At 36.9% G+C, this 16,350-nt stretch overlaps 1 pseudogene; it reads left to right on the forward strand.

Moving 5' to 3' along the window:
- Positions 1–8,123: 8,123 nt before the first annotated feature.
- Positions 8,124–16,146, forward strand: LOC149196127 (uncharacterized; annotated as a pseudogene).
- Positions 16,147–16,350: the final 204 nt, after the last annotated feature.

Raw genomic sequence — 16,350 nt, forward strand, 5'->3', positions numbered from 1 at the left:
CTGGGCTCTGCGCCATAACAGCTCACCAAACAGCATTAAATAAGAAGCATGGCCGAGAAGGAAAGTACCAGCCGCAACACTTATCAGTCTTGGGTTTCAGAGCAACCGACTCAAGAAATACAGCAAAAGATCAGATTTGTTCATTATGAGCGGCATATTGCAGCAGAGTCTCTGTCAGAGAGTTGAGGCGGTTGATGGATAAGTTATGACCGCTTCTTGCACTATATATATGTGTAGACACAGCAGTGTAGAAGACAGAGAGAAAGATAGAGAGCAGAGGAGAGCACGCAGCAGCGTGAGTATAGTTTTCTGTTAGTGAATATGGAAACGCAGCACACAGCAGTGTTAAGAGTTTAGCAATATAGCGCAGCAGCGCTGGAATGTAATTTCTGTGTTTTTAAGAAAGAATGTGCAGCAGCATGAGCTCACATGAATGAAGCCATTTTGCACAGCAGTGCTGAAATTTTATGAGATAGTTGTTGTGTGGAACTGAAGCGTTCCTGATGTAATCCCTCTGTCAAAAGGAAGATGCTTTTCAGCATAGTTTGGTGAATCCCTCTGTTGAGAGGAAGATGCTCTTTAGCATAGATTGTAAATCCCTCTGTTAAGAGGAAGATGTTTTATAACAGCAGTTGTGGAAATCCCTCTATGTGAGGAAGACTTAGTTTTATCAGTTAGTTTACTTTCATAAATAGAAATTCCTTTCTGTGCGTTTCCGTTTCACCAAAAGTTATTTCGTCAAAATTTTTTAGTTGCTGAAACAGCTCGTAACTCAAAAAATACTTGACGTCAAAATTTTTACGTTGCTGAAACACCGTTGCTGAAACACCTGTTTCAGCAACTAAAAAAAAATTGTGTTGCTGAAACACCGTTTCCAGCAAACGAATTTTTCTGTTTTTTTGAGTTAAAAACAGAGTATCTTCCTGTGTCAAAACCAGAATGTTATTTTGATCAGTTTGTGATCCTGAGGCAAAGTAGAGCATTATTTTATGCTCAGTTTTGAGTTTTTGAATTATCAGAAAACAGAGTATTGCTCTCTGTTCATATTTTTGTTGTTTCGGAATTTATCAGAAAATTCTGAACAGTGGAAACAAAGGATTTTTCCACTGTATTCTGTTTGGAATAACCAGAAATTCCCGTCAGCAACGCTGTGGCAGTTGCTTATGAGAGTGCCTCTCCTGCCATGTTTCATGTGGACAACAGGCGTAAAGTCAATACTGCGTCTCAAGAAGATCTCGTGGCCGCGGTAGTCTGTGCTGCCAGGAAATCGCAGAGATTGCTCAGCCAACTTTATAGTTTATTCGATTCCTCTACGCCCAGCAGCCTTCATGTTCCTGCGTTAGATCTGTTTAAGACGTACGGCCAAGAAGTAGAAAATGAATTTTTGCAGGTGGACGTTAACCGTATTCGAGATATTGTAAGACTGAACTCATTCAGTGAAGGCGTAGGGACGTTTGTTTCAAAATCGAAAACAGAGGAAGCGGGACGGGGTCTGCGAGAACGAGAAAGTACCGGACTCTGGCTGCTGCCGTCCCTCATTAACCATTCCTGCTTTCCGAACTCGAGCTGGCTGCTAGTCGGAAACGCCATGTTTATACATGCTTCCAAGCCCATCGGGAGAGGAGAAGAGATCACTGTTCCTTACTTCGATACCCTCGTTCCCCTCTCGCAGCGCCAAGCCCAGTGCAAGAGCTGGGGTTTCAAGTGCAAGTGTAGGAGATGTATCTTAGAGCACTCTTTCAAGAAATCTCTGAACTCTATAATTATAGTAAGGTTTGAACAATGGAATGAAAAAGCAAAGGAATTGATTGCTGAAAGGTCTCAACAACAGCAACCCGATATGAATCTTTGGGAACACGCAGAATTTGCAATGCTTTTTCAAGAGGCAGAGGAGATCATCAGGAGTTCCCATTTGTTAAAAACGGAAGAAGAGAAGCTCTGGATTCGTGCTTCTTTTTCGTCTGTATACCTCCTATCCACCATGTTGAACGGCTTCTTTCCTTCTGGTGAGAAACTTATGGAGGCTATTCAAAGCACTGTGCCCGGCGACTTACGAAACCTGAGCATGGCAGCAGGGCAGTTAAAATATTACCGGCGCTGGATGGCGGATGAAAACGAAGCAGTCAATGCGCGATGTGCATCAGAGAATGCAAGGGAGGCATGCATCAGGGTGTTTGGCAGACAGAGTGAAGATGTTCTCACAGCGCTGATCCTCATGCATTCAGACTGACTCATGTTTAAATAATAATATACCTGTCATTGCCTTGCCCTGCCCTGCAGGATCATTTTCTATCTGCAAGGTACGGCAGAACCCAATTTGGTTTGAAGTATTCGAATTTACTTAGTTAAACTACTTAGTATTTGACAAAGTTGAACAGAGCTGTGTTGTTGGCTTGAATATGAAAGGTCCATGTCATTGAAAAACTCAGTTCAGAATTAATTCTGGTTACAAGTTCTGTTCATTGTATGGGATCGAAGTATGGTGTTATATTGATTAATGATGTAAAGAAAGTTTAATTTGCATACGGTGTGGTTGGAGTGCACACATTGGCTACTGATGAATTTTAAATTTAAGTTTATTATATATATATATATATGTATTTTTTTTTTTTTAATGATGGATGAATTTTGTCTTGAATTGTTGTATAACTTTTTTCACTGAAAAGTTTTTGTTTTTCAGAAGGAAATATATATGTAAGGGTTATTAGCATCCCATGGGACTTTTAATTTATAATAAATGGTTATATTATTGGGGTATTTTTTAAAAATCACTCAGTCAGAAGTTATCAAATCTTAGAAGTTATTGTTTCCAATCATAGTTACTAAATTGGGTCATACTAACCCAAAAAATTCAAAATTTTGGGTATTCCTTTTATTTCGTTAGAAATTTGGTACGGATTAGTCCAGGATTCACAATATAATTATAATTTTTGATGGGCTACCCACTTTTCAAACCGTGTTTAGGATCATGACATGGCATAGGTTAGGCGTTAACGGTAATGGCATACTTTACTATTAATATTTTGTATTAAAAAAATGGTTTCATTATATTAATAGATAATTAGTATCTAAAAATAATAGATGTTATGGTTAATTATTATAAAATAATCTGATAAATCAGTAATAATAATTGAGAATATAAAAGTATATTTTAAAAAAATATTTATATACATTTAATATATGGCTATTTTAAATTTAAATTTGGTTGGTAATTTGGAATCTATTGTTCATTATAATTTGGAATTTGTAAAAAGTTCAGTTTATATTGGGTATCATATAATTTATAATATAGTTAGATATATATGAATATATAAATTCCTATAATATGTTATTATAATATAAAACTATGCACTTTGTTTTAGGATATAATTTTATTTGCAACCTATATGATTGGCAACAACTTTTAAAAGGTTTTTGAAATTTTCAATATTATAATTTTTTTTTGAAATATTGAATATATATATATATATATATATATATAAATATTAAAAGAAATAATATAAATATTTGTAAGATGGATACTCTGGAGTTTTTTCTATATTGAATTTTAAACAATCACTTTTTTATTTTATTTTTTTTATTATCAAATAGAATTCGTATTTGAATTTAATAACTGTGTTTCAAATCCTATAAAAATAACAATAGAAAAAATTAAAAAATTACCATAATCTTAACTAGAGTCATGGACAACTAATAGAAATAGTGTTTAGATTGCTAAATGATTTGTTAAAGATGTTGAGGATAATGCTTAAACTCAGTTATGTAATTGCTGACAAATTAGCCAGCGAATTTTGTGTTGTGAGTTATGAGAATTAGGACAGCAAATTAATAGATGTAGTCAGTTATCATTCAACAAATTATTAGCTGCAGAGATTAGTTAGATAATGGATAATCAAATTAGAAATATGTAGGCTATATAATAATGTATTCATTTCTCCTATATAAATATGAGATTTCAACTCATCGATTGAAAATCAGACTTTTCTTATTTTTGTTCATTAGTTTTGTTTATATTTTCATGTGTATACTTTTGATAAATTTAACAAAAATATTAAATCCAACGATATCAATAATGATTTTATTCATAGATAGCTAATCAAAACACTGATTAGATTATTGAATGATTTGTCAAAAAACGTTGAATCCAATAATATCAATGATGATTTGATTATCAGGGAAGTTAGTCACTAATTGAGAGTCACCAAAAATGTGGACTTGCTTAAAATATTTTATTCTTACCTTCAATAATAACCAAAAAACCAAAAATTCTTTCAATATTCATCCAATAAGTTTTGCTGAAAATATTAAGGCACCTATGCTACAAAGAGGAAGATCCCCTTGAAAGGACCATAGAAATACCTTGTGAAACAGAATACTATATATCCAGATTAATTAGCAATCTAGACTTTCTATATCCTTATTGATAAGCAATCTGAGCTTTTTTGGGACTTTAACTTCAGATTCCTTGATCTTTCTGAAAGATAAAAAATTAATTGTTAGTGTAGGGTTATAAATATCATCGATGAGATTTTTTTCTTATTTTTCAGATTTATTATTTGTATAATGATTTTAGATTATATTTTTATTTTTTAATAATGTAAATAAAAATGTAGAAATAAAGGCATTTATATTTATATTAATATTTAAGCAGTAGGCTTAGTGTATATTATAATTGAGTTTGAGAAATTTATATTTTCAATAAAATAATTAATTGAGATTTTTTTTTTTGTAAGCTAAGGCGATACTCTGTTTTTTCATTACTGAAATTAAAAGATATTGCATAGTTGGACAGGTCTCAACCCGCCCTTAAGGGAAACCGGGTTTTTTAACCATCTGAAGTTTTTCAAATCCATCCAAAAACAGTATATTATCAGCCTATCTACCCACGCTAAATATCCTTCTATTCTTACTATAGGTAAACTGTTTTTCTTCTGAATCATTATCATCTACAAAACCAAAAAACAAAATAACAGTCTATATAAAAACCTCCTAGCATCAGCTGCATCTTCTACTGATTCGGTGCATCTGTGTTTGGTTCTTTCTCGACCTTGACGCCCATTCCACCCGCTTGAAGCATCTGCAGGATGTCATCCATCTTTCTGTCTTGCATAAGGAGAGTAACTTGAATATTCTTCAATTCCCTTTTCATGGTTGGAATGCCCTGGACCAATTCAGCCATTTCTAGAGCCACCTGCTCCATAGCTTTGGCCAATAACCGCTTCATGCCCCAATAAACATGTAAAGACTGTTTATACAAGGACATTCGTCCTCTCATATGTCCCGGATCAGGGAGGAACTGCTCCCAATCCTCCATTTCATGATCTGAGATCTCCTGCATAGCTTCTTCCTCCAAATGCTCTATAATCCTTCTGATATTTGGATTGGTATCTTGGGCATATGCTTCTTCTGCTTCCTGTAATTTCCTCCTCATGTCTTTCTTGCCTCTCTTTCTTCCTCTTACCTCACTAGCTGCTGCCTCCTCAAATTCAGAACGCACATTCCTATTCCCTCGGCCGCCTCGTCCTCCAGGCCTCCCTCTCCCTCTCTGATTAGCGCTTCCTCGCGCTCCTCTACCCCGTCCGCGTCTATCCACCTCCACTTCGTCGTCGTCTTCCTGATCCTCATACTCCTCCTCGCGGTCCCCCTTTTCCATCTCGTGGACCTTCCCCGTACCCGCTTTTCCGTGCATTGCGCATTGAGGCTCCTCGTCTGCAATATAATTGCGAATATCAAACTCTTCCTCCGAGTCATCCTGGATAGTAAGATATATCCTCTGCAGAGCTTCTTCGACCGTGCTCTTTCCTTTCTCCGCTGGAGTTGCTGCCTTGCTCCTCGTCCACCTTCCTGCTCCCCTGTCCTGGTGCTCTGCCATCTTCCAGTCCTTCTTCTGTTGCAATTTCTCTCTACACTTCCTCGCTCTGCTTTGCTTCTCTTCTGAAGTCTCCTTTTGCTTTGGTCGATTGCATGCAAGCCCTATATTATCGCTATGCTGCCACCTTGCCTTCTTGAAGCTTCTCTGCAGCCTGTCATCGTCATTAATACCCATTCTACATTCTCTTCCATGATGGAAAACGCTGGCTGACGCTCTGACGTTGCCACCGCTTCTCCTCGGTACCTTGCCCGATTTCCCCCTTGGAATGCTCATCCTTCCCGTGGGTTGATTGCTGTCAGCCTTCATGACTTTAATCCCATAATCTTGATCCTGCAAACACTTTGATCGAACATTTATTACTCTGTCCTTCCCCCTCCTTACCATAATCCGGAGGCACCTAATTATTCCTTCCCTGTATCAAGCTAATATTTTTTATTTAATACATAATCCAATGCACAATATGAAAATTCTGCCTATAGTTTTTTAGTTTCTTTAAGTCTTCTCCTCTCTTTAATAATTTATTATAAAATAATTAGTCTTCTCTTCTCTTTAATAATTTATTATAAAATAATTAGTCTTCTCTTCTCTTTAATAATTTATTATAAATAATTTATGAAAAATAATTGTAATTGTAATTCATTAAAAAATTATTTATTAAACCTAGTGATGGCACTCATTTGATGTGGCTATTGAAAACTAATTTGGATTAACAATAAACAGATTTAAGTGTATTAAATTATTCACGCCACATAACATATAATTGTGTGTATATATATATACCATGTTAAAATGTTTGTGAATAATATCTAATGCAAAATATCAAGATATGTGGTGACTGTGGATTAAAATAAAATAGAAACCTTAAATTCAAAAGAAAAAACATAAATTAAAAAGATAGCTAATAAATAGTGATCAGCAGTGGGGATAGAGATTTGATTTGTCCTCGGATTGGTTAGCAAGTAGACATGCAAAAGATTTATCAAAGCTTTATATTGAAACCATGTCGTATATCATATAAGTGTATATTAATATTAGCATTAACATTATATTTTACTCCACATTTTATATATATATATATATATATATATATATATATATATATATATAATTTATTATTATATATAATGTTGAAAATATTTGTGAACAATATTTAAGGTAAAAGTTTAATTATATTCATTAATATAATTGTGTTACTTATATATAAAAAATGTAAATTAAAAAATAAAAAATCTAAATAAAATAAAAAATAAAAAATATAATTTAAGTTTGAAATGTAACGTGGTACGGGACTCATTTATCGTATTTGACGATTTAATTTAACCGTAAAACATCGAAAATGACTTTCAAATAAAAAGCTATAATTATGATGTGCGTGTATTTGGATAAAACGTCAATCTTTGTTAAAAACATATACTACTAGCCATTGTCCCAAAAGGTACAAAGAGAGGCCGATAGGATTATTAAATTGGAATTGTTGAATTTTTTTAGAAGAGTTAATTGGTTTGTGGAAAACCTTGTTTTCTTGGACTGGATCATTGTGCAATTACTTTTCTTTATATGTTTTGTTTATATCTATATTACAAGGAACACATTGAATGTCTTATTTCATTTTAGAGTAAGTTAATTACCCAAAATCAAGATCCTTGGGATATTTGATTTTCGCCATGTTTTTAAATTGCAAATTAATAACTCGTATTTCCTTTTGACACTTGTGCCTTCCATGTGATTTGTCGATATTGCCCATTGGACAATTATCGCTGCCCTATGCAAAAAACTTAAAACCATGTGAAATATTTAAAAAAATGGTTTAACCTTCCCTGCTATATCAAGAACACGGTAAAACAGCTACGGCCTGCAACAAAATAAGGTAAAAATGCCATGGTGCATATATACAGGGCAATATTGAACAAATTAATCAATTAATGTTAACCCTCATCTTCTACCGGCTTAACTGTTTACTTGGGCATTCTCATCTACCTATTTACATGGGTCATCTCCATAAATATAGGTTCTGGATTCAACTGATGGTTTTGAGCAAAATAACGAGTAATTAAATAAGAAATGATCGAGTTGATAGAATTTGCAGAGAGCGAACCGAAAATGACCGAATGATTTTCCCCATACAAATTTATTAGTAAAACCCATAGATATTGAAAACCAAAAGCATACTGCTTCTATCCATAAAAAATTTCGAGAATTTCATTCCAATGGATCAAGAATTTCATCTGCAGAGACATGTTTGAAACCGTGCATGGCCATGCAACAAAGAAACCGTGCCCTCTGCAGGACGCCAAAATGCAAACGGTTTGTAAAATCCAAAATGCAAAACGGTTTGTCAACCTGCATTCATCTCGGCCTTCTCTTTTTTGCTTTGAGAGATTGGAATTTCGAGGATAATGAAAAGCAGGATTTATTATCATCATAATATACCCAAAGCTGAGTAGCAATCTATCGATAGACTCACAGAGTTTAGAGATTTTTTCCATGGATCCAAAAGCCCTTCATAGGATTACTGGTTCCTAGTTTTTTCTTTTGTTGTCCATTTTATTGAATCTAACATTGGCTTCCTTAGGGTCTCGTTCCTTGCCGCTGGCTTCCAGCAAGCAAACCGACGCGGCAGCGTTGATAAGGTTGAAGAAATTAGTAGAAAAGGACCCGGGCGGGATCCTGGATGGATGGGATTTAATGCACGAGACTTGCAGCTTCTAGCATGGTGTGACTTGTGTAGATGGGAGAGTAACAGAGTTGGATTTGAGCAGAGCAGGCTTAGTTGGGGTTCTCCCCACGTCTGCCATAGCCAGCCTTGACAAGGTCCGGGTATTGAATCTCCTAGGTGTTGGGAATTTTCTGCTAAATTTCAAAACAAATTAACTGAACAGAACAGAGAATGATGCTCTGTTTTTATCACAGGATCTTAACACAGGGAAACAAATATTGTTTCTGGGCAGAACAGAGTTTCACACATGCCCAATAAAACTTGTATTCATTAATAAGACAACAACTGTTACAAAAACATTCTTCCTCCAACAGAGGGATTCTCCAAGATTGCTTTAGATGCAGTAAAAAAAAATACTCTGTTTCACTTTGCAAATATTCACACTGCTATGTAAAAATTACATACGCTGCTGCGTTTTCCACATATTACATTGCATATTCACCAATAGAAATTACATTCACGCTGCTGCATGTTCCTTTTTTTTACTTCGCATTGCTGTGCGTATTTTTCACTTTCATTACATTCAAAGAACAAAAAAACATAACGATACATATGTTTTACTTGTGTCATAAAACAAAAAACTACACCCGTGGATAAAAAAACTAATAAAATTAAAATCTTACCAACGTTTACCAACCCACAGTAAATTACATTTACTGTTTTACTGACATTTACTGTTTTACTGACAAAACTGGCGGTAAATGAAACTTTTAATTCACGTCAATTTCAAATTGCAGGCCTGTACTTCAACTATTGAATTATGCGATTTGTGATTTGTGATTTGATCGCATCGCAAAATCGCATTCAGTGCAAAACAGGGGGAGGCTTGACACATATGGGTGCGATATGCGATATGCGATCGGATCGCATCGCAACATTGCAATCAGCTAAAATCACAGGACGTAGCGAAAGGAAACAGGGTGTGTATGCGATTTGCGATATGCGATAAGATCGCATCACAAAGAAAAATAATGCTATAGTTGAAATTATCATTTCAACGCTCCCCTTTAATTTCAACTGCTGGGTTATCAGTCATACCCAGACATTTCCTCAAAAACTCGAAACTTTTCTGTCCCAATGGTTTGGTCAGAATGTCTACAACCTGCTCCTGTGTTCTGCAGTGTTGTAAAACAATTTCTCCACTGTTTACCAATTCCCTGATGTAATGAAACTTTGTGTCAATGTGTTTCGTTCTCTTATGAAACACAACATTCTTGGATAATGCAATAGCTGAGCTATTGTCACAAAAAATCACAGTTCCCTTTGCTTGCTCTTGGCATAAGCTCCTTAACATCCTTCTCATCCAAACTGCTTGACATGCTGCTACTCTAGCTGCCACATATTCTGCCTCTGCTGTAGATAACGCTACAATAGGCTGTTTTTTAGAAGCCCGTGAAATGGCTCCTGAACCCATGTGAAAAACATAACCGGATGTGCTTTTCCGATCATCTACACTTCCAGCCCAATCACTATCAGTGTATCCAACTAAATCTAAACATTCTGAAGCAGTATATGAAATGTCAAACCTTTTAGTACCTTTAACATACCTAAGAATCATTTTTGCTGCCTGCCAATGTGCTTCTTTTGGCCTCTCCATGAATCTAGAAATTAAACTAACAACAAACATTATATCCGGCCTAGTTGCAGTTAAATACATGAGGCTGCCAACTATGCTCTTATACAAACTAGAATCAAAATCCTTACTGTTGTCCTCTTTGCTGAGTTTTAATCCCATCACTGTGGGAGTGATTGCTGCCTTGATCTCCTGCATGTTAAATCTTTCCAATACTTCATTAACATATTTTGCCTGTGAGATAAAAATCCCATTTCCATTTTGTTCTACTTCTATTCCTAAGAAGTATCTCAGCAAACCCATGTCAGTCATTTCAAATTCTTCTTTCATGACTGTTTTGAAATTTTCAATAAGATAAACATCATTGCCTGTGAAAATAACATCATCAACATATAACACAACAATTAGTATTTTACCATCCTTTTCTATGATGTAGAGGGTGGGTTCTCCCTCACACTTTTCAAATCCATTTTCCGGTAGATAGGAATCTATCCTACTGTACCACGCTCTTGGTGCTTGCTTCAGCCCATAAAGAACTTTCTTCAATCTACACACTTTGTGCTCTTGGCCTTTCTTTTCATAGCCTGGAGGTTGTTCAATGTAAACCTCTTCCTTTAACACTCCATTTAGGAATGTTGACTTCACGTCCATTTGGTAAACTTTCCACTGTTTTGTGCTGCTATGGACAACAATGCTCTCACTGTTTCCATTCTTGCAACCAGTGCAAAATTTTCCTCATAGTCTCTCCCATACTGCTGCTTGTATCCTTTGACAACTAGTCTTGCCTTGTGTCTTTCTATTTTGCCTTCAGCATTACTCTTAGTCTTGTAGACCCATTTAACTCCAATGACTTCCTTTCCTTTTTGTAGTTCAACCAAATCCCATGTCTTGTTTCTTTCTGTGGCATTGATCTCCTCATCCATAGATTCTCTCCATTTCTTATCCTTAATTGCTTCTTAGAAATGAACATGGTCATCAACATGACAATATAATGCAAACAAAGAATTCATACCTTCATTTGATGCCTCTTGTTCATAAATGTCATTTAAATTTATGAACTTCTTACCTCTTTCATTTGGTGTACAAGTGCTTGAAGAAGCACTTGAATTTCCTCCTTGTGGTGTGCTTGGAGAAGCACTTTCATTTCTCCTCAAGGGTGTCCCTTGCTGCCCTTGTGTTGGTGCTGCTGTTTGGGGATGTATTTCAGCCATCTCCTCATCATCTTCATCATGTGACATAGAGTTTTTAACATTCACTGTTTTCTCTATACTTCCATCCCAAGCTTCCTCCTCAATGAACTGAACATCTCTACTCACAATAAGCTTCTTGGTGGATGGGTTATACAACCTGTAAACTTTGGATTCCTCACTGTATCCAATGAAAATACATTTCTCCCCTTTGCTGTCCAACTTCTTCCTTAGCTGATCTGGAATGTGTGCATAAGCCACACATCCAAAAACTTTCATGTGGGTGACTCCTTGCTTTCTCCCACTCCATGCTTCTTCCGACACTCTGTTCATGACTGCTTTTGTAGGGCATCTATTGAAAATATACGCTGCACAATGTACAGATTCAGCCCAATAATCATTTGGCAAATTCTTTGCCTTTAGCATACTTCTCGCCATGTCCATGATTGTCCTATTCTTCCTTTCGGCAACACCATTTTGCTGTGGGGTGTACCTGGTGGTAAACTGCTTGTGAATTCCTTTTTCTCTACAAAAACGTAGAAATTCTTTGGAGATACACTCACCTCCTCTATCAGTTCTTAGAACTTTGATATGCAGCCCACTTTGGTTTTCTACAAGTGCCTTGAAATTGCAAATTTTTTCAAACACTTCAATTTTGTTCTTAAGGAAGTAAACCCAAGTTTTTCTAGTAAAATCATCAATGAATGTTAGTATGTAGTGGTTGCTTGCAAGTGATGGAGTTTGCATCGCTCCACATAAATCTGAGTGGACAATCTCTAAGGGTGCTTTTGCCCTTATGCTTTTCCCTGATGGAAAACTTTCTATGTGTTGTTTCCCCAAGATACAACCTTCACAAAGGCTGTCCGTTTTCTCTATCAATGGTAATCCTCTTACCATTCCATTTCTTCTCAACAAGTTAAGACCTCCAAAGTTGAGATGTCCAAATCTCAAGTGCCACAACCAATTTTCATCCTTTGGTTCGCTTTGAAAAGCCTCTTGTGTCACTGCTGCTATCACTTCTTTATTTTTTAAATCTGCCTTCCTTCTGAGAGGGAACATCTTGTTCCTTGTCATCTTCACTTCAGCGATACATCGTTTGCTGGGTGCTCTATCCATGATGGTGCATACATAATTCACAAAGAAAACATTGTAACCCTTTCGAACAAGCTGTCCAATACTTAAGAGATTACATTTCATTCCAGGAACATAATAAACATCTGCTATGGTTTTCTTTTCACCTCTCTTTGTTAAGACTTTTACTTCTCCTTTTCCCATAACAGAAACTTTATTATCAGTCCCTGGTGTGACTTGTGACTTCACACTCTGATCTCACATAGAAAATAGAGCTATGTTTCCTGTCATATGGTTACTGCAACCGGAGTCTAGAAACCATACATCTTCACTCTTTTCTTCAGCAATATTACAAGCTACAAACAGATTATTTTGGCTGATATTTTCTCTAGTGAGATTTTCATTAGTTCTATTATTTATATCATGCTGCTTCTTCCTACATTCATTTGCATAATGCCCATATTTTTTACAATAATAACATTGGACATTGGATTTTTCATACCTTTGTCCTTGAGCATGATGTTGTCCACTTTGTTGGGTGTTGCCTTGGCCTTGGTTCTGATTTGGATTGCTGCCTTTTCCTTGGGCATTTTTTGGATTGTTTCTTCCACCTTTGTTTTGGCTTCTGCCTCTTCCTCTCTTGTTTCCTCTGCCTTGACCTCTTCCTCTTCCAAAGGATATCTGGGTCTTGAAGGCATGTTCTAGAGATGAGTTTTCATTCCTACTCAACCTTTGTTCATGTGTTATCAGTGATGCATGTAGTTCATCAACTGAGTAGTTTGTGAGATCCTTTCTCTCTTCTATGGTGGTGACAATCACATCGAACTTTGAAGGTAGGACCCTCAATAGTTTCTCCACAATCCTCCTCTCTTCAAGAACTTCTCCATGAGTCCTCATCTGTGTGACCGGGCCAATCACATGTGTGAAGAATGAGTCAATATTATCTGACTCCTTCATGCATAGATTCTCAAAATCTCTCCTCAGCAACTGTAGTTTTGTTGTTTTCACTTTCTCCATGCCTTGATAGGCTATCTTGAGAGTTTGCCATGCTTCTTTGGATGTCTTGGCTGCTGCTATCCTTGGAAACACACTCTCATGGACTGCTTGATACAAAAATACGAGGGCTTTAGAATCCTTCTTCTTATAGTCTTCAACAGATCTTTCTCTGCCTAAGTTAACCTATTAAACTCATTTTCATCTGCTGGTTCTTCAAAGCCATCTTCAACAAATTCCCATAGGTCTTGTGAAGCTAGCAAAGCCTTCATGGTTATTGCCCAATAGTCATAGTTTTTCCCATTAAACTGTGGGAGTTGAGTATTAAAGATACCCATGCTAGTGCTGGTGCTGGAGCCAGCCATTCTTGCACTCTTAACTATGCTTCAAATACCTGACTGTTTCTTCAACAGTAACGCAAAAAACTAACTTGAAAAATACCTTGGATTTTTTCTTGACTGAGTCTTCACTCTGTTGGAGACGCTGCTTCAGCAAGAAACCTTCCTTCAGCTTCTTTGACACCTTCAAAGAGCCTGGACAAGCTCTGATACCAATGTTGGGAATTTTCTGCTAAATTCCAAAACAAATTAACTGAACAGAACAGAGAATGATGCTTTGTTTTTATCACATGATCTTAACACAGGGAAGCAAATATTGTTTCTGGGCAGAACAAAGTTTCACACATGCCCAATAAAACTTGTATTCATTAATAAGACAAAAGCTGTTACAAAAACATTCTTCCTCCAACAGAGGGATTCTCCAAGACTGCTTCAGATGCAGTAAAAAAAATACTATGTTTCACTTTGCAAATCTTCACACTGTTGTGTAAAAATTACATACGCTGCTGCGTTTTCCACATATTACATTGCATATTCACCAACAAAAATTACATTCACGCTGCTGCATGCTCCTTTTTTTTACTTCGCACAGTTGTGCGTATTTTTCACTTTCATTACATTCAAAGAACAAAAAAAACATAACGATACATATGTTTTACTTGTGTCATAAAACCAAAAACTACACCCGTGGATAAAAAAATTAATAAAATTAAAATCTTACCAACGTTTACCAACCCACAGTAAATTACATTTACTGTTTTACTGACAAAACTGGCGGTAAATGAAACTTTTAATTCACGTCAATTTCAAATTGCAGGCCTGTACTTCAACTATTGAATTATGCGATTTGCGATTTGATCGCATCGCAAAATCGCATTCGGTGCAAAACAGGGGGAGGCTTGACACATATGGGTGTGATCTGCGATATGCGATCGGATCGCATCGCAACATCGCAATCGGCTAAAATCACAGGACGTAGTGAAAGGAAACAAGGTGTGTATGCGATTTGCGATATGCGATAAGATCACATCGCAAAGAAAAATAATGCTGCAGTTGAAATTATCATTTCAACACTAGGCAATGCATTCTCTGGTAATGCTTCGTCTCTGACCCAATTACCCTTTACCTTACAACAAATAGATATCTCCTCCAATGGCCTCACAGGCCCCATTCCTGAACAATTCTTGGAATCCCATCAATTCACCTTTGTGAATTTGTCTCGCAATAACTTATCTGGCACTCTGCCTGCAAATTTTTTGAGCTCTCAGGCGCAACTCCAGATCCTAGATCTCTCATTCAACAATTTTTCCGGGCCAATATCTTTTTTCGATCTGAATCTCTCTGCCTGCCATAATCTGGTATCTATAGACCTGTCCTCGAACCATCTGGTAGGAGAGATCCCGCCCTCATTCTCCAAATGCATTGCATTGCAGAGTCTGAATTTCTCGTCGAATGAATTCGAGGGTACCATCCCTAGATCTCTGGGTGAACTTACAAATCTCCGGAGGCTGGACATTTCCCATAATCACTTCGGGGGTTCAATTCCCCCCGAGCTTGGGAATTGTTGTCAATCGCTAGAACAACTTCTGCTTTCCTCCAACAATCTCTCCGGCCCCTTCCCCTCATCGTTCTCCACATGTTCTTCCTTGCAGATTCTGAATCTACAGAACAATAATATTTCTGGGCTCTTCCCAGATTCGATTCTTGGAAATCTCCATGCCCTTGACAAGTTGCTTCTTAGTAATAACTACATTATAGGACCCTTCCCGCCATCGATCTCAAGCTGCAAGAATTTGAGAGTTGCAGACTTGAGTTCCAACAGATTGTCCGGAACATTGCCGCTTACAATTTGCCTGGTTGCATCTGCTCTAGAAGAGCTTAGGCTCCCAGATAACCTCATAATAGGGCAAATCCCTGTTACATTAGCTCAATGCACCAGGCTGAAAACAATAGACCTGAGTCTCAATTTTTTGAAAGGCCAGATTCCTCCCGAGCTCGGCCGGCTGAAGAATCTGGAACATTTGATGCTGTGGTTCAATGGGTTGGAGGGCAGGATCCCTCATGAGCTCGGTGGGTGCAGCCAGCTCAAGAATCTGATCCTGAACAACAATTTTCTAACAGGGGAGATACCAGAAAAACTTGCAGATTGCAGTAATTTAGAATGGATTTCTCTGACGAGCAACAAGATCACTGGAAGGATTCCCAGGGAGTTTGGCAATCTGAGTTTCAAACGGTTTGTAAAATCCAAAATGCATGGCCATGCAACAAAGAAAATAAACTTGAACAAGAAACAAGGCAAGCCAATGCAATGCAGACTATTAAGGAAAATGATGAGTCAGTGCTTGCCACAAGCCAGGGAAGAAGAACAACGTTTGCCAAAAGCTAGGGAAGAATAACAGCAACAACAACTGGCAGGGAAAAAGCAGTAAAAATATCTTCAAGAGTGACATAAAAGAATGGGAAAACGCAGTAAGGCAACTCAACCGATATTTAGAAAAAGCAATCACGCTTCAAATTAACGGTTGAAAGTGTCTCACTTAATCTAACGGAGCAGGGTAAAAGTGTTGACAATTGTTGATGCATAGGAAAGGTCGACCTAA

The sequence above is a fragment of the Pinus tabuliformis genome, chromosome 2_2 (assembly GCF_031772625.1).
Source record: "Pinus tabuliformis cultivar Carrire ecotype Pingquan chromosome 2_2, CPIR1, whole genome shotgun sequence".
NCBI classification, from domain to species: domain Eukaryota; kingdom Viridiplantae; phylum Streptophyta; class Pinopsida; order Pinales; family Pinaceae; genus Pinus; species Pinus tabuliformis.